At 43.9% G+C, this 17,992-nt stretch overlaps 1 long non-coding RNA gene across 1 annotated transcript; it reads left to right on the forward strand.

Annotated features, from left to right (window-relative positions):
• The first annotated feature begins 2,748 nt into the window (after positions 1–2,748).
• Positions 2,749–5,149, forward strand: LOC135406733 (uncharacterized). Its single transcript, XR_010426451.1, has 2 exons — positions 2,749–3,324; positions 4,748–5,149. It is a non-coding gene; the product is annotated as an uncharacterized LOC135406733 (long non-coding RNA).
• The last annotated feature ends 12,843 nt before the right edge of the window (positions 5,150–17,992 follow it).

Consider the following 17,992-nt stretch of genomic DNA (forward strand, 5'->3'; position numbering starts at 1 on the left):
TTAGCGATGGGTTTGGCAGTGTTGGGTTAACAGTTAGACTCCATGATCATAGAGGTATTTTCCTTAATGATTCTGTGTTTCTATGAAAATGTAGGAAACCAGGGTCTCATTTGCTTTCATTTCCCTGGTGTTTCACATGAAAGAACCAGGGAAGCGTCCGATCTCACTCACCCAAAGGATGGTAACTGCTGGAGGATGGAAATGAATCTAGATGATCATGAATGAAGGTGGTAATTAGTATAAAAGGGGCACCACTGTCAGTTCCTTCTTACAGGTAGTAAAGGATGCAGGTTGGCTCTTTTCTTTTTTTTTTTTTTTAAGAGAAAAGGCAGGTCAAGTAAAATTCTCAACCCTTCTACATAAATTTCATCTGACCATGCCTAACAGCCTTTGGGGTTAAAACCTAACACAGCTCCAAGTTTCTTCCCACTGTATTTGCAACAAGTAACTCTCTCATATGTGCCTACTCTGAGCCAGCACAATTCACAGTCAGTCAGGGTTTGATTTTGCAAATACTCCTCGAACCAGAGCTTTCACACACAATGAATCCTTTGACCTCACTGAGCTTGATGACGTGTGTCCCGGCAATTTTTGATGCCTCAACCCCTGACCTGCCAAAAACATGGAAAAGCAAATGGTGCCCTCAAGGGCATTTCCACATAGGAAGCTCAAGGGATCTTGAACACTACAAGAGGGCCACAATTTTAACACCGTGAATAAAGTCTCTGTCAACCATCAGCAAGGAGTACTCTGGCACCTCAGGGCTTTGCTGTCATCAGTGTAGAATAACAACTTCATCAGACAGATAGTGTATATCTGTCCCTTTTTATTTCTTTTTTTTCCCTCCCTCCGAGTCCTCACTGTGACTTCATTTAAAAAAATGCTAGATCATGGGTGTTGGTTTGCAAGTAAGGTATTTGCTCTAACCTTGGCTGTGGGGCTGCAAGGCATGGTGAGTAAATTTTAAGGGAGATGCCACACGGGCTGTAGAAATAATGATTTTTCCTCAAAGACCTTATGGAAGCTGTTTTTTGCTTGCATGAGGAAATTATGTGTCTTTAATGAGCACATCGTAAGTAACAAATCAGATTGGCATCTCCCCATATCACAGAGCCATGGGCAGGCTGTATAAGTGATGCTTAAGAAAAGGGAAAGCTCCTACGCACATTTCCACTGGCTCCTAACTGGAAGCTGAGAAGATTTAAGACCTGAGGGCATGAATGCCTCTGGGCTGTATTCAGGGCACACATTTTGGAAAGCAAATATTCTTGACAGCTAAGGATGATTCAGACCAGACCATCTCAGCCTGCCAGCTGGGGTGAAGCTACTGCCAGCCATGAACACCTGAAAGGGAATTTATAGGTTATATCCACAGGCTTGTATCCTGCTGCTTGTGTCCCACATCCCTGCTTGGAGCATAAGGTTGGACTGCTACATCCTGAGGTCCCTTCCAGCCCAAATTATCCTATGATACTGAGAGAGGTGGGACCATCAAGCTGAATTTCTCCCCTTCACACAGTCATTGGGAGTTAGGCATGCCCTGAAAGGGGCGTCATCCAGTGTCAGCCCTATACAGTGAGGCAGCAAGCCTAAACAGGAGCTGATTGCTGCTGGTGGCTACAGAAGGTCATGAGATGACAGCTCTTCATGGCCTTGAAGAAAGATTGGGTCCTGTGCACATCTGCACTGTAAAGACACGAAGGCAAATCCCTTCTATGCTCCTCAGGATGCTGAGTCCCTAGATGTGGGTTTCTGAAGGATCAGGACTCATGTGGACATCCTCTGATGTTTCATTTAGGTCCCATTTTAAATGTATCTTGGTTTAAGTGCCTTCAAAACAGAATGCAATTATCTGGTAAAATGATCCCTCTAAAGTGCCTCATTTCCCTACACAAATCACAAGTGTTCTACACCAAAAGGTGCTCTGAAGGTCCACTAGTTCATTGCTGGTGGTTAAAGAGATCTCTAATTGCAAATGTGCTATTCACTTTTAAATTGAAGTTTGGTCTGACTTTTCCCTTTGCTTTCCAAAGAAGTGGAACACAGTTTGAACTTCAGTGATACACTTTGGTGAACTCTCCTGACAGAGCAGCTGATGGTTAAACAAACAGGACTTCCCAGAATGAACTTTGCAAAGGAAAAAGTTCTTGTCCCACCTCTTTATCAGCAGAGCTGCCTAGCAGAATACACTGAGCATGCTCAGACCCCTTGGAGCTCTGCAGCCTTCAGCAAAATGCTGTATTTACAACCACTTTGTTGTCATATTAATCATTGCAATATGATTTATTGATGCTCAGACATGTGTCATTGACCTGGCAATTTATTACTTTACAGTCAGTAGAAAGTAATGGGTGGCTCTCAGCGAAGGAAAATGGTTGCTGTGCGTGACAGGCAGCTGGTAAAACTGACTTTTGCTATTAGTTCAGAGATGGCTCTTTTTATTACATAAAAATTCTGCTTCTTGACCTCTTCTCAAGTGAGGAGGGGATTGTTGCTCAGTGTGACTACCATAAACTAACCTTTAACATGATGAGATCTCACCAAGGCAAGATGTGCCTAGATGTCACCAAAAGTCATGCAAATTGAATGGGAATCTCGATGAGACCATGTGTGCCCCAAGCCAGGTCACCCAGCCTTGGACACTGGCAGGAGATGCTTGGACATCACAGAGTCATAGAATGGTAGAATGCTTTGGGTTGGAAGGGACCTTAAAGATCATCTCATTCTAATTCCCCTGCCACAGGCAGGGATATCACCCACTAGATCAGGTTGCCAGGTCCCACTCCAACCTGACCTTGAACTCTTCCAGGGATGGGGCAGCCACAACCTTTCTGAGCAACCTCTTTCAGTGCTTCACCACTCTCACAGTAAAGAGTTTCCTCTTAACACCTAATCTAAATCTCCCCTTTTTCAGTTTAAAACTACTTCCCCTTCTCCTCTCACCTTCTGGCCATGTAAAAAGTCACTGACCAACTTTTATATAACCCCCTTTTAGGTACTGGAAGGTTCTAGAATGTATCCCTGGAGCCTTCTCTTCTCCAGGCTAAGTAACACCAACCCTCTCACCTGTCTTCACAGGACATGAGTCACCTTCCCCCAGCAAGGCCCAGTGTTCCACAGTCCATGTTTTAAAGCCTCCCTCTTTGTTCTTTTCACCCAGAGTAGGACACTTTTCTAACTTATCATCTAAATCCCACTTGGCATCTTGACATTTGAAGTCACAAGAGCAGCAGCTGAAGGTTGACACAGATTAACCCAGGTTGTCTGAACAGAGTTCAAGACAAGCAAAGGACATGAAACACCAGATCAGCTGAGCTGGAACAGGTTTGCAACAGAAGCAGCGTTTTATTACTCAGCTGATATAGCTGACATAGCAAGATGTTGGGTGCACCAGCTTCTCTAAGGCTAAAATGTGAGCAGCAAACTTTGAGAACAGGTGTTTTGCATTTAATTAGTCTGTACAAGTTAGACCACCTCGTATCTGTAGGGTAGAAGTGATGTAAATGAAAGGGAAAAGGTGCTTATTTCCAAGAGATTTATAGAGAAACAGTACCTGGAGAGGAAAGCTGAGATTGTGCTTGCAAGCTGGTTTAAAAATGCCTGTTGGACTTGTAGAGCAGCTGGTTTTGCATAAGGTAGCATGATTGGACAAGATATGTTTTCCCTGGAAATCTCAAGAGTAAACCTTGCTTACTCATTACTTTATTTCTGTCATAAAAAATTGTTCACCCAAGAGCCAAGGGTGTGACACCAGCACTTTCTTATCATATAGTTTTATAAACTAGTCGAAATGTTCTGTACATCTCGCACCTACTTTTTTTTCCCCTCCCTCATGACTATCCAGGTATTTGCATGACCTTTATTCTTCTCTTACATAAGCATTATGCAAGCGTTTACAAACTCACTGATAGTAAAATTTAATCTTGGCAAAGTAAGCACAGCAGTGATTTTACATTCTGCTTTTATCAGCTGACTTCAGCCTAGAAACTTCGCAGCCCGGGGTTAATCATACATCTCATGAACTTCATAATCTACAGGCAATGGGTCAGGAAAGTTCACAACCATTTTTATCCGTGTGGGTAAATGCAAAGTTCACAGCTGGAAAAAAACCCAGCACTTAAGTAGAGCAGATACAATAAAACAAGAGTCCTGAATCAGGCTCCTTCATGAGTGTTTGGCTACACAGGGGAATGCGTTGGAAAGGGTAGGAAGCATTTTCACACCAGCTCTTCTGATTTTACCTCATGTCTGATGAGCCTGGAGGATTCATTGCCGCAGGAATCACTCAAGGATAACTACTACATGAAGAAAACTAGAAGAGTTAAAAGTGAGATTAGGCATTTCTAAGGGAAATGAGAAATGACAGAACTACAAGAATTTAATAGGGCAAAATGAAAAGACATTGGAATGGTTTTAAAATGAAAGATGAGAGATTTATATTATACATGAGCAAGAAATTCTTTACTACAAAGGAGGTGAGGCACTCTTACAGGTTGCCCAGAGAAACAGTGGATCCTTCTCCCTTAAAGTGTTTAAGCTCAGGTTGGTTGGGGCTTTGAGCAATCTGGTCTAGTGGAACATGTCCCTGACCATTGCAGGAAAAAGAGGATTTTAAGGTCCCTTCCAACCCAAACTATTCTATGATTCTATGAAAAGCAGGGATCAGAGGTGTGCAAAAAAGAAAATGGAACAGCCAAAATTTCACAAGCATCATAGAGGCCAATACACTGCAGCCTCTGTGCTGCAGGGTCTATTCTCTGGGTGGACAGTTCTGGCATTACATTCTGACAACGAGATCTTCACAAGAGCCAAAAGAGTGAGAAGGACCTTTGCCTCTGGCCATTGGTTCATGAAGATTTTCAGTAGTGTCCAAGACATGAATGTCCCGACCTGGGTACCTTGAAGATGTTCAAGACACACCCTTAACCCTAATAATGGTGTTCAGGAAGAAACCTCAGAGAGGATCTGTACTCTCTGCACTAATCTTCATGACTGCAGCAGACCACAGCATGTCTTCTTTTGGAAATGGGTCTGAATTCCCACCCCTGCCACAAGCCACATCTTGCTCACGGGCATCTCATTTGCCACCAAGGCCTGCAGATATTTTCCATGCTACAAATAAAACTACAGCTCCATTCTACAACTCCAACTACAGATCTAGCACTGTCTAATTAGACCAAATGATCTGTGAATTCCCAGTGCATCTGCAAAGATGTGTAATTACCCTTAAGTAATTTTTCCTGAGGGCATTCAGGGAAGTAAAGCATAATCCCACCTAAAGCTACCCCGCTTTGGGCAAATTCCCACATATTTCAAAAGGAGAGATTATTATTTGCTTAATGAATCTGCAGAAGTATATTTCTTTCTGGGAATCCTATTAAAAGTCCCTTCCTCATGGAAATGTGCCTGGTGAGTAGGTACTTTGTCAACTCCAAAAGAAAAGTACAGATCGGAAGTCTAACCACATTGAAACCATATGTGCAGCATATGTCAGCAGTTACAGAGAGCTTTAGAAAAAACAACTACAAAACCCCTAACTTCAAAGGGGTTTTAAAAGAGCCAAAATGTTGATCACTAAATTTCTGCCTGTTAGGGAAAAGTCATTAGGATTTTGTGTGTGTATGTATGTCTGTTGCTGTGAATGATTTTGCTACAGAAAACTAACTAGGGGTCCCTATGATAACAAAAAAAAATAAATCCTACCAGAGCTGGCTTTGTCCCAGGACCCTACAGATCCCAGTACACACTGAGTCAGTCTTTTCAAAAGCCAGGGCTCTGTTTTAAAGCCCAGTCCTGCCTTTGAGAAATGGCTTTACTCAAGAACAGCACCATGGGGCTCTGTGTTTCCTGCCTCCCCTGGTTTCAGTATGACATACACATTGTTTGCTCTCACAAGGGAAAACGGTCTTTCCATCAGCTGTTGAGACCAAAGTCTCGTTGTGGGTTGGAGGAATTAACACAGGCACTTTCTTTTTTCATCTACAACCATCTCTTTAAATGCTTCAGCATGCAGGTTGGTGGTAGCACTCCCTTCATGGTCTTGATCCTCTTCTTTATCGCCATGGAGCACCTTTACTGAGGGAAGGCATGAGTTTCCAGCACAAACTGTTGTACTAGGTCCTGTAAAAACAGGGGTGAAATCCCTAAGTCAAATGCTTGGAGACCTAAAGGCAATCTGTAAAGCAATGTGGGGGTAAACACTCCTTAGGTCGTGGCTTAGTGGTCAGCACATGCCAGCTGTGTCCGCAAGCAGTCCTTGGTGATAAGGGTCAGGGTTAAGTTCTCCATGGAAGCCTGTGAATTGCTAAAGCAGACAAGCAACATGTGATGGCTCAAGCAGCAGGAAGTGCACAGGGAGATCCCGTCTCCCCATCAGCTACAAGCTTTCTCAGGGAGTAGACAAACCCCCTTTCCCAACAGCATTTGGGGATAGCACAGATGTGAGAAACAAGGGGAGGTACCAGCACAGGGGTGTTAACAGCCCAGCAGGATGTGACTCCTTGGGGAAACTGGTTCTACCAGGATGGTGCAACCCTCTGAGCTCAAACATAACCCTTTTTCCTCCCACCTGCTCCCACCATGAGACTCTGCTGGGCCAGTTGCTTTTGTCTGAGATCTGGAAAACAGCGGTTGGAAGCTTCTTGAAAGAGAGGTGGTGGAAAAATCAATGAAGTGAAGGTGAGACAGATACATAGAGGTTTTAAGAAGCAGAGCTTTTAGGAAGCGGGTATGTCAATTCTATATCATGGAGCTGTGGCAAAGAACACCTTTCGGAGGTCACACCAAAGCAGAAGGGATGGGCAGGCAACAGAAGCTGGCCTCTCAGGCAGTCCCAAGACTTTCTCATGTAGCAGTTCTCCAGCAAGCCCCATGCACCATTCTCTCCTCATTTGATGGCTGTCAAATATGAATCCACCCTGATGTCCCAGATAATTTCCCTCAATATACACTTATCTTTTAAACTCCTGCACGGAGCACACCGTACAAGAAACCCATTTGATCCTTGCTTCACCTAGCCCTCAGCTTTGCTCCTCTCTAACATGAAGCTCCAGCAGACAGACCTAAAAGGTCATGAAATTCTACAGCTCAACACAAGGACTTAGTGATTTAGGATTTTCTCTGTGCTGTTTTTAAGGCTCATGGGAAAGCCTTCAAGTTGAGAAGCTGCATGGAAATGTCCCTAACATCTACTGACACAAGATACCCCACCAAAAATGTGAATTCAAGCTAGTAGGAGATCTGAAGTGCCAACTCTTTCAGTTAAACTACATAACATTTTATTTAAAGATCCAGCTTGTTGATCATCTGCAAACATTTACCTTACACTTGGAAAATGAAGGATATATCAACCATTGAAAGCCACTGAAAAAAAGTTTAAAGAAAACTCTTCTGGCCCGTCACTACAAGAAGGACGTTGAGGTGCTGAAGAGTGTCCAGAAAAGGGCAACAGAGCTGGGGAAGGGTCTGGAGCACAAGTCTGATGAGAAGAAGCTGAGGGAACTGGGGTTGTTTAGCCTGGAGAAAAGGAGGCCCAGGGGGATCTTATTGCACTCTGCAACTGTCTGAAAGGAGGTTGTAGACAGGTGTGGGTTGGTTTTTTCTTCCAAGTGACAAGTGATAGGACAAGAGGAAATGGCCTCAAGTTGCACCAGGGGAGGTTTAGATTAGATTTTAGGAAAAATTTCTTCCCCAAAAGAGTTGTCAAGCACCAGAGCAGGTGATGGAGTTGCCATCCCTGGGGATATTTAAAAGACATGTAGATGTGGCACTTGGGGATGTGGTTGGGCTTGGCAGTGCTGGGTTAATGGTTGGACTTGATGGTCTTAGAGGGCTTTCCCAACCTAATTGATTATATATATATATATATACATATATATACATATATATATATATATAAAAATACTATATACACATATACAGTCTTAAGCCTTACCAGGGGAGGTTTAGGTTAGACATTAGGAAGAAATTCTTTACAGAGAGAGTGATCAGACATTGGAATGGACTGCCCAGGGAGGTGGTGGATTCACCATTCCTGGAGGTATATTAGAAGAGACTAGATGTCTTAGTGCCATGGTCTAGTTGACAAGGTGGTGTTAGGTCAAATGTTGGACTTGATGATCTCAGAGGTCTTTTCCAACCTAGCTGATTCTGTGATTCTGTGATATGATTCTATGATTCAAAACCTTAGTGAAGTTTAAAAAAAAAGTATTTTCTTTTTACATTCCTGTTTTTGTAAGGAAAAGCTGTTTTGTGGTAGCTTGATTCATGGGTCGAATGCACTTGGGAGCAGAACACAGTTCAGTTTTGGACATGATCTGAAAGATTGCAGAGAGAAATTCAAACCAGCCCAGGGAAAATGAGTTAAGGACAGTGGTTGCAAGTCACACGAATCCTAGAAAGTAATTTTTCTTGTTTGACCTAGAGAAATAAGAGCAGATAACGCCATATAATCACTTCATGTATAGGACTGTAAGCAGAGGGAGAAGGGCTGTACAGGTTTGCTGTGGTGGATTGAGCAAGGAAAGGGAGATTACATTTAGCTGGCTATTAGGAACAATTTCCTGAGAGTGAAGACAATTAGGCAGTGGAACTGTTTTGCCTAGTGAGGTAATTACTGCACAAACACTAGATGGACGCAAGCCAAGATTAGATAAGTATAGTGGAAAATGTAGTACAAGGTCTCTCCTGATGAGCCCAGAGGGACTGGCTTTGCTGGCTGCGTGCCCAGCCAAGCAGTTGCAAGAAACTTTCCCTGAAGTGTTCTTGAGACAACAAGGGCTTTACAGGGACAGGGACTGCAGGACCAGAGCTGGCTGTCTCATCAGGGCAAAGAGCCATGCATCAGCCCCACCTGCCATAAAAGCCCAGAAAATATCTGAGGCAGTTAGGAAATGAAAGCTAAAGCAAAAAAAATCAAACAGTCGCTCACATGGTAGTATGACCCTTATTTAGGCCCCTTAATGTGCCTTTTTTTTCCCATATGGGCCTTGGGTGTTTCTGCAGTTGTTGATTCTTGGGGTTTTTTTTCTCTCTTCACTGATACATATGGAGTGTTTACAGAGTTTGGAGCCAGGAGAGCTCCCAGAGAAACGGGACAGATTTTTTGGAAGAGGTCACAGTGCTCTGAAAGCAGAGCACTTGAAAATCTGGACTGCTGCAATATCTCCCAGAAGGAGGAAACATGGCTAATCCACATTATGGCTATTTGAGTGCTTTTTCCCACAATGATGTAAGCACTAGCATATAAGGGACAGAGATCTTAAAATAATATTCACACCCACCATAGAGCCTGCTGCCCATAACAGCACTAGCACGCTCCACTCCTCAACCTACATAACAAAACAAAACCTACAGCTCTTCCCATTTATCCATGTGATTCTTCACATGTATAATAGATGTTTTTCTAAGTCAAAATGAAAATATCCATAGGAACATGCTATTAGAGGGATTTCCTGGTAGCACAGTGCTGACTTTAATATCTCCACACCCAGCTTTTCCAGTAAATTATGGGATGGGGAACCCATTGCATGAGGCATTCTGCTTGCCAGTGGAGTTTAAAGTTCTCTCCAAAATATATTTTTCTCAGCTATGACAACACACAGTAACTCCTTCCCCTGCAAGTAGGGTAAAGCCATGGGAAAAAGAGCCTGTCCTGTTGGCAGACAAGGCTTCGTCTCAGCAGAAAACCCCTCAAATGACCCTGTACTACGGTTGAAGTCTAGAAGCAAAAGGCAACATGAAGAAAGGAGCAAGCAAGTAATTTTGGTCTGGAAGTAGAAGCACAGAGAGATGCTTTTCGGGGTACCCTAGGACCTCATCTGGATACCACACAGGGTAACGTAACCCTGGGGCTGAGCTCACTCTCAGATGTCCATGAGAAGTCCCAGGAGGGCAGCAATGACTCCTCCTGTTCGACAGCTACTCTATTACTGTAGCATTCCTGGACCTCACCCTGATATAATCCAGTTAGAGGTTATCCCAGCTCAAAAAACTAGTTCTGTAAGACAGAAGAGCATGAAGGTATAGGACATCCATCCATCCACCTCAAAGGATGGAAACAGAGCAATGCCCCCTCTCAGCCCTGGGTTTTATCTGACATGTACCTTAATAATGCAATATGTTGTCAGGTGTTTTACGCTGGAAATTAGGCCACATAATCAAACTGTCATGTTGTCCAAAGGTGTTTTATAACAGCTTATCTACCCACTATACTGGTAGAAAAACTGCTGTATTTATTTACCTGACCCATTAAATAGGTGTGACCTTTTTCAGGGAGGGGACAAAAGGCAACTATTCATAACCACCATCACCACCATCACTTCTGTTTTTAGGGAAACTCTTCTGAAGTGGAAAAAGCCACAGCTGAGCAAACACAGCAAGGGATGCTAAGCGGGCCAGGAGTCAGAGAACCTAGCATCACCCTGCCTTCATCCCTCCATATTTGACATAGAGTCAGGAAGTAGAGGAACTGAAGCCCAAAAAATGTGGCTGGAGTGATAATTATATTCAGCAGGTTGCAGCACAGCTGCCTTATGGGGTTTTCCCCCACAGGAGCAAACTGAGGTCCATGCTTCCTAAGGAGCATCCTCTCCTCTCTCTGCTGCTGCACTGTGCTGTGCCTGGGCTGCTTCCCATTTACACCAACCTGCTTTGCACAGCAGATAGGTCATAGAGAATAAAGGAAGCAATGGCCTACAAACTCTCAGCGTTGCCATATAAGTGCAGTTTACAGGCAGAGCAAGGAGTAATGGAGCTGCCATTTCCCATGCCAGTCTCTGGTGGTCAGCAGAGACTTTGTTGCACCAGCTGGTTCTGCTCTCCAGCAGGTTCTTTCAGGAACCATACCAGAGTAGACAAGGCAAAAATCCTCCAGAAAGCAACAGCATACATCCTGAAGCCACAAAAGTGACACCTGCCGAAGCAGAGTTTGGCTCCTTGTCTTGGTGGGGCTCCCTACCTTCAAGACTTTCCTTGGCTTCCATCTCTACCAGAAGGAAAGAGATCATATTTGCCCCATTCTACTGTGGTATAAACTAGGGAGAGCCTCTACTCAATTCAGTGAAGTTGCTCCACTGATATGTTTTGGTGGGTTTTTGCATTAATTTATTTGCAGGAAAGTCAACCATGGAACCAGTCTGGGACTGAGGCATTACACCACCCTATTTTTTTTTGTGCAGTGCACCCAAGGACTTGCACATGGGTATTATCCAACCTGTGGACTGGAGATGCATTTTAGCAACCTTCAGGTTAGCTTAAAATCATAGACTCATGTAGGAAGGAAAAGACCTCTAAGACCATCAAGTTCAACCATTAATGAGCACTGCCAAGCCCACCACTGAACCATGCCCACAGATGCCACATCTACATGCATTTGAACACTTCCAGGGATGGTGAGTCCCTGGGCTTCCTATTATGATGCTTGACAATCATATTGGGGAGGAAATCTTTCCTAATATCTAATCTTAACCTCCCCTGGTGAAACTTGAGGCCATTTCTTCTGGTCCTGTCACTTGTTACTTGGGAGAAAAGACCAAGCCCCACATGGCTACAACCTCCTTTCAGGTAGTTGAAGCTTGCAGAATTCTAATCTTCCCCACCTCAGCAGTGCTGGTTACAGCAGCAGGAGCATGTTGACCATGTCTAATTCCAGAGGATATTCTCTCCTACAATTCTGACACTCTTTTATCTTCTACCCTCAAGCTCAGAAAAAGATGGAGGACTCTTGTCATCACCTATGGTGCTATCACACCAAAGTTCCTGAATGTCAAATGGCTCCTCCAAGCAGGATATACCAACATCGTTCAGAGCAGCTTGCACCAAGCATCTGATGTGCACTCTGTTGCCCTCAGGATGAAATCCAGCCTCATCTCTGCTGCCTCTTCTGCTCCTAACTATGGTCTGTTCAGACATTTCAGAGATATTTTTACCATGATCATGAATTCCTTTCCTGGCTAGTAGCCCCTTTTGACCTTCTTCATGTAAAGCAGATGTTTCCCACTTGAGTGTATTAGTCCCAGATGTTTCAGGGGCTAGATTCGTTCAGTTTGCCTGTGCTGCCTTTCTGTTGATGCACATCTCTTGAAATCAGTGATGTTGCTCTACTATAAACTGTTCAAACAAGTAAGGGTTATGTGAGGTTAAATCAGGTTGAACACTCCAGAGTAAAGAACCAGGATAACTGGAGCTCAGCTCACAACCCCTCAACATCTACACTGAGCTTTGTTCACATCCCCGGTACCTCCCACCTGCCCATGACCCTAACACCCTGTCTGGGGTACCCAGGGGAGAGCTGCATGAAAGGTGAAAGGTCCAAAGGACCTCCCTCATCACCTCCTTTCTGTGCACTCTCCATTTCTCCTGTGCCCCATGTCACCATACAACCCATCATCCTACAAGGAGGAACGAGACCCTCAGGATCTGAGATTATTCTTTAATCATTACCTCACAAGCTTGTGTTTTATTTCACTCAGATGACACCTATAATGTAAGTCTGGACCTAATGTATGCCTCTGAGACACACTGATGTCATGGCCAGGCACCATCAAGGCAAAAATGAGAAGCAAAGTTCATGCATGCTTTAAACTGTTGCAAAATCATCCTGAAACTGCTTACAGAAGGAAGAAAGAAATGCCTGTTCATTGTGGTCATCATTCGTCACCAATTTACAGTTCTTGCCAATTTACAACCAGGAAGGCTGGATCGGGCAGGTTCAAGGAAGTTCATGAGGTGAACTTCTACCTAAGCAAATACAGTCTGGGATGAATGATTAACAGGAGCTGTAATATTGAACTGTCCTGTGTAGGGTGGGAAAGAACAGAGAGAATAAAGAGAGAATATCAGTTTTGTGAAAAAGCAGCATTTTATGACCTTGACTCCAAGCCTGGAGTCTACCTGTTCTGCTCTCCTCTGATCCAAGCAGAAGCCAAAACTCTCCTCCAAGGGATATCATTTGAGAAGAGACATGCTTTGCATTGCATACAGTGTGGTCAGCATACAGCCAGGTTTCCCTTGTGCAGAGAGGCACAGAAAGAGGGTGTGAGGATCCTCAGACCTGAATTTGGCACCCAAGTTCCCATTTAGCAACTGCTGATGGGACTGAGTGTCTTCTTCATGCACCTAGAGAGCTTTTTCCCAGAGCTGAATTCCTGTTGAGATACAACCAGGAGTGCCTGTTAAAGTCAGCTCTGAAAGGCTATTGGCATGAAGAAATACTCTTTGCTTGAGCCAAACCCACCAGTATTTTCCTATTTGTGTGCATTGTGTCTTTCCTCAGTTGACTCAGAGCCATGGTTCTCTTCCCAGCAGAAGGAGAAGTATCTATTTACGGCTTCAGAACAGCCTGGGCTCACTCCTGGTGAGGTACTTGCTATGGTTTGGAGAGCCTCAGGGCTTCCACAGCTGCTCCTGCCAGGAGACTGGTGCGGTTGGAGAAGGAACTTACCTATCCAGAAGAGCAGTTTGTCTCTCTTGGTACTAAACAGTGCTCAGTAGGACAGGACTTTGAGCAGCCTGGTTTAGTGGAATGTGTCCCTGCCCATAGCGGGGATTTCAGAATGGGATGGTCTTGAAGGTCCCTTCCAACCCAAGCCGTCCTATGACTCTGTGATTCTATGATTGTATGATACAGGAGCTCACATACTGACCTCTCTCATCCAAACCATCCAAAGGTGAGCATATTTCCCATCTGTGGCTTGAAGGCCTGTGTCCCAGGGACCTAAGAACAGGCATGCTTTGCTGTAATCAGACACCCCAGCCCACAGATTGCTTTGCCTTTTCCATGCAAAGAGCTATCTCTCCAGCTCACTCTAAGTACCTTCTGCAGCTGCTTATGGCCATTTTTACCTCTTCAAATGCTTTCTTTTGCCTTGTGAAATGTGTTAAAAGCAAATCCAAAACCTCTACCAGCAGCTCATTTTTCTTGACTAGATGATACTGCTGAGAATAGAATAGAATAGAATAGAATAGAATAGAATAGAATAGAATAGAATAGAATAGAATAGAAATAGAATGTTTCATTTGGAAGGGACCTACAATGGTCATCTAGTCCAGCTGCCTGATGAATTTAGGGCTGACCAAGTTAAATCATGTTATTAAGGGCAGTGTCAAAATAGTTCTTAAACGCTGACAGGTTTGGGGCATCAATCACCTCTCTAAGAAGCCTGTTCCAGTGTTTGATCATCCTCTTGGTAAAGAAATGTCCTAATGTCCAGTCTAAACCTCCCCTGGCACAGCTTTGATCTGAAAGAGGATAGATTTAGATTAGATATTAGGAAGAAATTCTTTACTGGGGTGAGACAGTGGCATAGGTTGCCCAGAGAAGATGTGGCTGCCCCATTCCTGGAAGTGTCCAAGGCCAGGTTGGATGGGGCTTTAAGCAGCCAGGTCTAGTGAAAGGTGTCCCTGCTCATGGTAGGGGTTAGAACTAGATGATCTTTAATGTCCCTTCCAACCCAACCATTCTGATTCTCTGATTCCCTCTCAGGAAGCTGTAGGGAGCAATGAGGTCACCCAATATTACACTGATTAACCCTTCTCAGCTCCAGGGTAGCCATGCATACAACCAGAGTCCCTTGGAGGTGAAAAGTTTCTTCCATGTTCCTGTGATGCTTTAAAATCTGTGTACCAGCACAGCTGAGCAGCACGGCCTTTAGCTCATGCCCATCCTAATATACCAGGTAAGTGTTTTCTTTTGTCTGTGTCCAGTTCAACATGCATTTCAGGACATGCTCTCCTGGGCTGGTCTGCACAAGGTGCTGCCTGAGATGGGATTTGGGGAAACCCATGCTCATCAAAAGGAGGAGGTAAATCTGTTTACCTTGTGGATAATCATTGCTGCATCCACTAGTATTTGATGGTGAAAAGTAAAAAGTAGTCAAAATACAGGAGGTAAGTGAGAACTCTATGCTTTCTTTGTAATGTTTTACAAAAGAGGCTTATTTAACCTATTCATTTCTTTATTTCAGACACAGATATGGGTTAGTTACCCTACACCTGCTCTAGCATTTTGTGGTGCATGTTTTCAGCTTGGGTATTTGAGTCAGTTCCACTGCCCAAATGACACAGCTTTCCTTTGGAGCTGGAAAGAGCCAGCCATGGCGCTTCTCAGATTTAAGAATTTAAGAATATTTCCAATATTTTCTATAAAGAAAAATGAGACCCTGGTGTAAGAACTTCCCAGTGTTTGTCATAACATGTTTACACATGTGGAGCTGTATAGATTAGTGAAGTGTTTTGATATTGTTTTACTCAGAGTCTGAGTGATGCAGTCAAAAGAAATAAAATCACAACTGCTTTTGCACTTTCTTTTCCTCCCTTCCTGTCTCCATCCGTCTGCCTCTGCACCTACCTATCATTTGTGCCATTCTTGCAGTAACTGAATCTTTCCCCACAAATTCAGTGGCAATGGAAAGGTTCCCAGTGAGTGTCCTAGAGGGCATGGAAGGATTGGCAGGATTAAAACACTTCCTTTGGTCAGGTTCAGGGTTTGGATTTCAAGATTTAATTTTCTTTAAATTTTAATAGGTTTTTATTGTAAAGTCAATACATTATACCATACAAAGTACAGTAGAGTTTTACAGAGAGTATGTATGGGTTCTTAGCATCACACAGATTCCTGGGGAATTTTATCCGAGGTCCAAAAGCAACCTCATTGCTGCTGGTTGGATGAGGCTTTGTCTGGTGGGAATTCCTCCAGTCTTGTGTTTGAGGACCTCCCACACTTCTCTGTGATCCTGCTCCCTGGGGAATTTCCATTGCTCTTCTTATTTCCTTCTGGTCTGAATTTCTCAAATTTCAGTTTGGCAAACTAAACTCCTTAACAAGAGAAACAGCTTGCTGGAATTGGTATCAGTTTACACAGAGGTGCCGGGGTAAAAGACACACATTTTTGAGTATTGTAAACAACAAGGACTGATGTATAAGAGGGGTCAAGGCAGGGTCTAGGAAGGAAAGTTGAACACCAGCTTGGTTTTCTTTCTCTTACTGAGCAATAGCACTTGAAGAAATCGGTGAGGCAAGATGTGACCCAATATGCGTGTGCATTCCTGCACCAAACTTGGAAATAGAGCTGAGGAGGATCTGAGGTTCCCAAGTCAGGTGAAGCTGGGCTCTGGCTGGGCTCTGTCTTTAGCCAGTGCTTGGCTCTGGAGCTTGGTTTTGGAATGGGATCCAGTTCTCACTTAGGGCTGCAAGGAGGGATGGGAACAAACAGAGACTTTTTAGCAGCTGCCCTCCCATCCCAGCTAATCTCTCCTTTATTCTATAATCCTGTTGGCATTGTAGTTCTTTGCATTTCATATATTCCTAAATATGGAACAAAGGAGGGAGAAGGCAGAGGAGAATAATGGTGGGAATGGTGTCAGTAATGGGATGCAGTAGAGAGGGAGGAATGTTGAAGAGCTAAAGCTCTTTTAGCCCTCTAACACACAGTGGTTTAAGAGATGCTTTACATCATTAGTAGTTCTGGACCCGAGGCAGGACCATCTGGATTGAGTCAGGTATTAACCCTGTCCATCTGGGATTTTCTTTATGCATTTCTCCAAAATGCCAGTATACACATCTGACTTCCCTTCAGGGTGCTGGGGCTTTGATGTGGATATGTTCTGTTCCTGCTTTTTTCTCTGGGGTATGATGAGGGAAGGTCAGTAGGACAGGGAGCAGCATGTGATGAGCCAGCAAGGAGGTAAGAAGCGTAGGACAGCGAGTGTTAGAGGAGATGCAAGGAATTCTTTGTAAACTGCAAAATTTTGTGGTTTCAAAAGCAAAACATCTTTGTTTCCATCTGCCTTGAAAACATAGTAAGTGTGATGGTTTTTCCTTTATTCCCGATTTGGTATCTAATGGCAGATCTGGCTCTGTGAAAAGCTGGGAGCAGTGTTACTGCTCCTGGTATGCAAAGATGAGACTGTGGTTGAGGGCCAGGCCAAGGAATTTGGCTTCTCTGCCAAGTCGTGGAGCAGACTGGCTTCCTTAGACACACAGTACAGCAATGAGCATCCCTGTGCCTCTCAAAATGCTTAACCACTGAGCAGTCTCCAAGGGCATCTGGCTCCAAGGAAAGTGAGGAGAGAGAAGGGATAGCTTGACCCTGTCAGTTTGGAAAATGTTTAGTAGTACATTAAAAAAAGCATTTTCCTGGTGACTTGGACACCTTTCCATGATGAGGATTCACAGCACCTTTGGATCCAAATCTTAACCAGCATAAACTTTGGGCATCATTAAATTTAAGAGAAGACCCTCTCTCTGCTCTCTTTAAGAAGGTGAGAGCCTAAGTGCAGTCAAACACATCAAGTACTTAATTCTCCTTGGCTCACTCATCATTTCCTAGACCCCAACCAGGCTTTCCTGGCCACATCCTGGTGCTCCAAAGCTGAATGAGATCTTCTGTCATATGGTTCATGAGCTCTCACCTCCATCAGCTTTAGAGAGGAGCTGAGATGACAGCACACCATGAGATCACAGGTAATAAGCATATTTTAGCTGATAGCCCCTGCATTGTACTTTATGCATGTGTTGATGTGTCATGTTTTATCATGCTAATGCTTGCAAAGCTCTTGAGACCCTTGGGAATAAAAAGGATTTAGGCATCAAGTGATTGTACACAATGCATGTATGTGTTTGCTGAGCAGGGAACAGACTTAAGCCTACCTTTAAGGGAATTTTAGGCTTAAATGCATCCTGAAGACACCCCAGTTTGTTGGTTTTATGCAGTTCTGCTATGACAACACCTGATGGAGTATTATTCACTGCATTATTTAAGACAAAGCTTAGAGACCCCCCCCCATCTGTAGAGTAATACAGGGTGGTATTTTCATTCTGATTTCTGTTTCAATTCCTCCCTCCTTACACAAGCTATTACATGTGGGTTGCAAGCTGGAGGCTGCCTACCCTCCCCTCTTGCTAAAGGTACCACTGCTATTTCAGGTAGAGTTTTCCTTCCATACTCGCTTGTTTTATTCCATATCAGCAGTTGGGTTAATTTTGAAGGGTTTGA

Source organism: Pseudopipra pipra, chromosome 2 (genome assembly GCF_036250125.1).
Source record: "Pseudopipra pipra isolate bDixPip1 chromosome 2, bDixPip1.hap1, whole genome shotgun sequence".
Classification (NCBI taxonomy): Eukaryota; Metazoa; Chordata; class Aves; order Passeriformes; family Pipridae; genus Pseudopipra; species Pseudopipra pipra.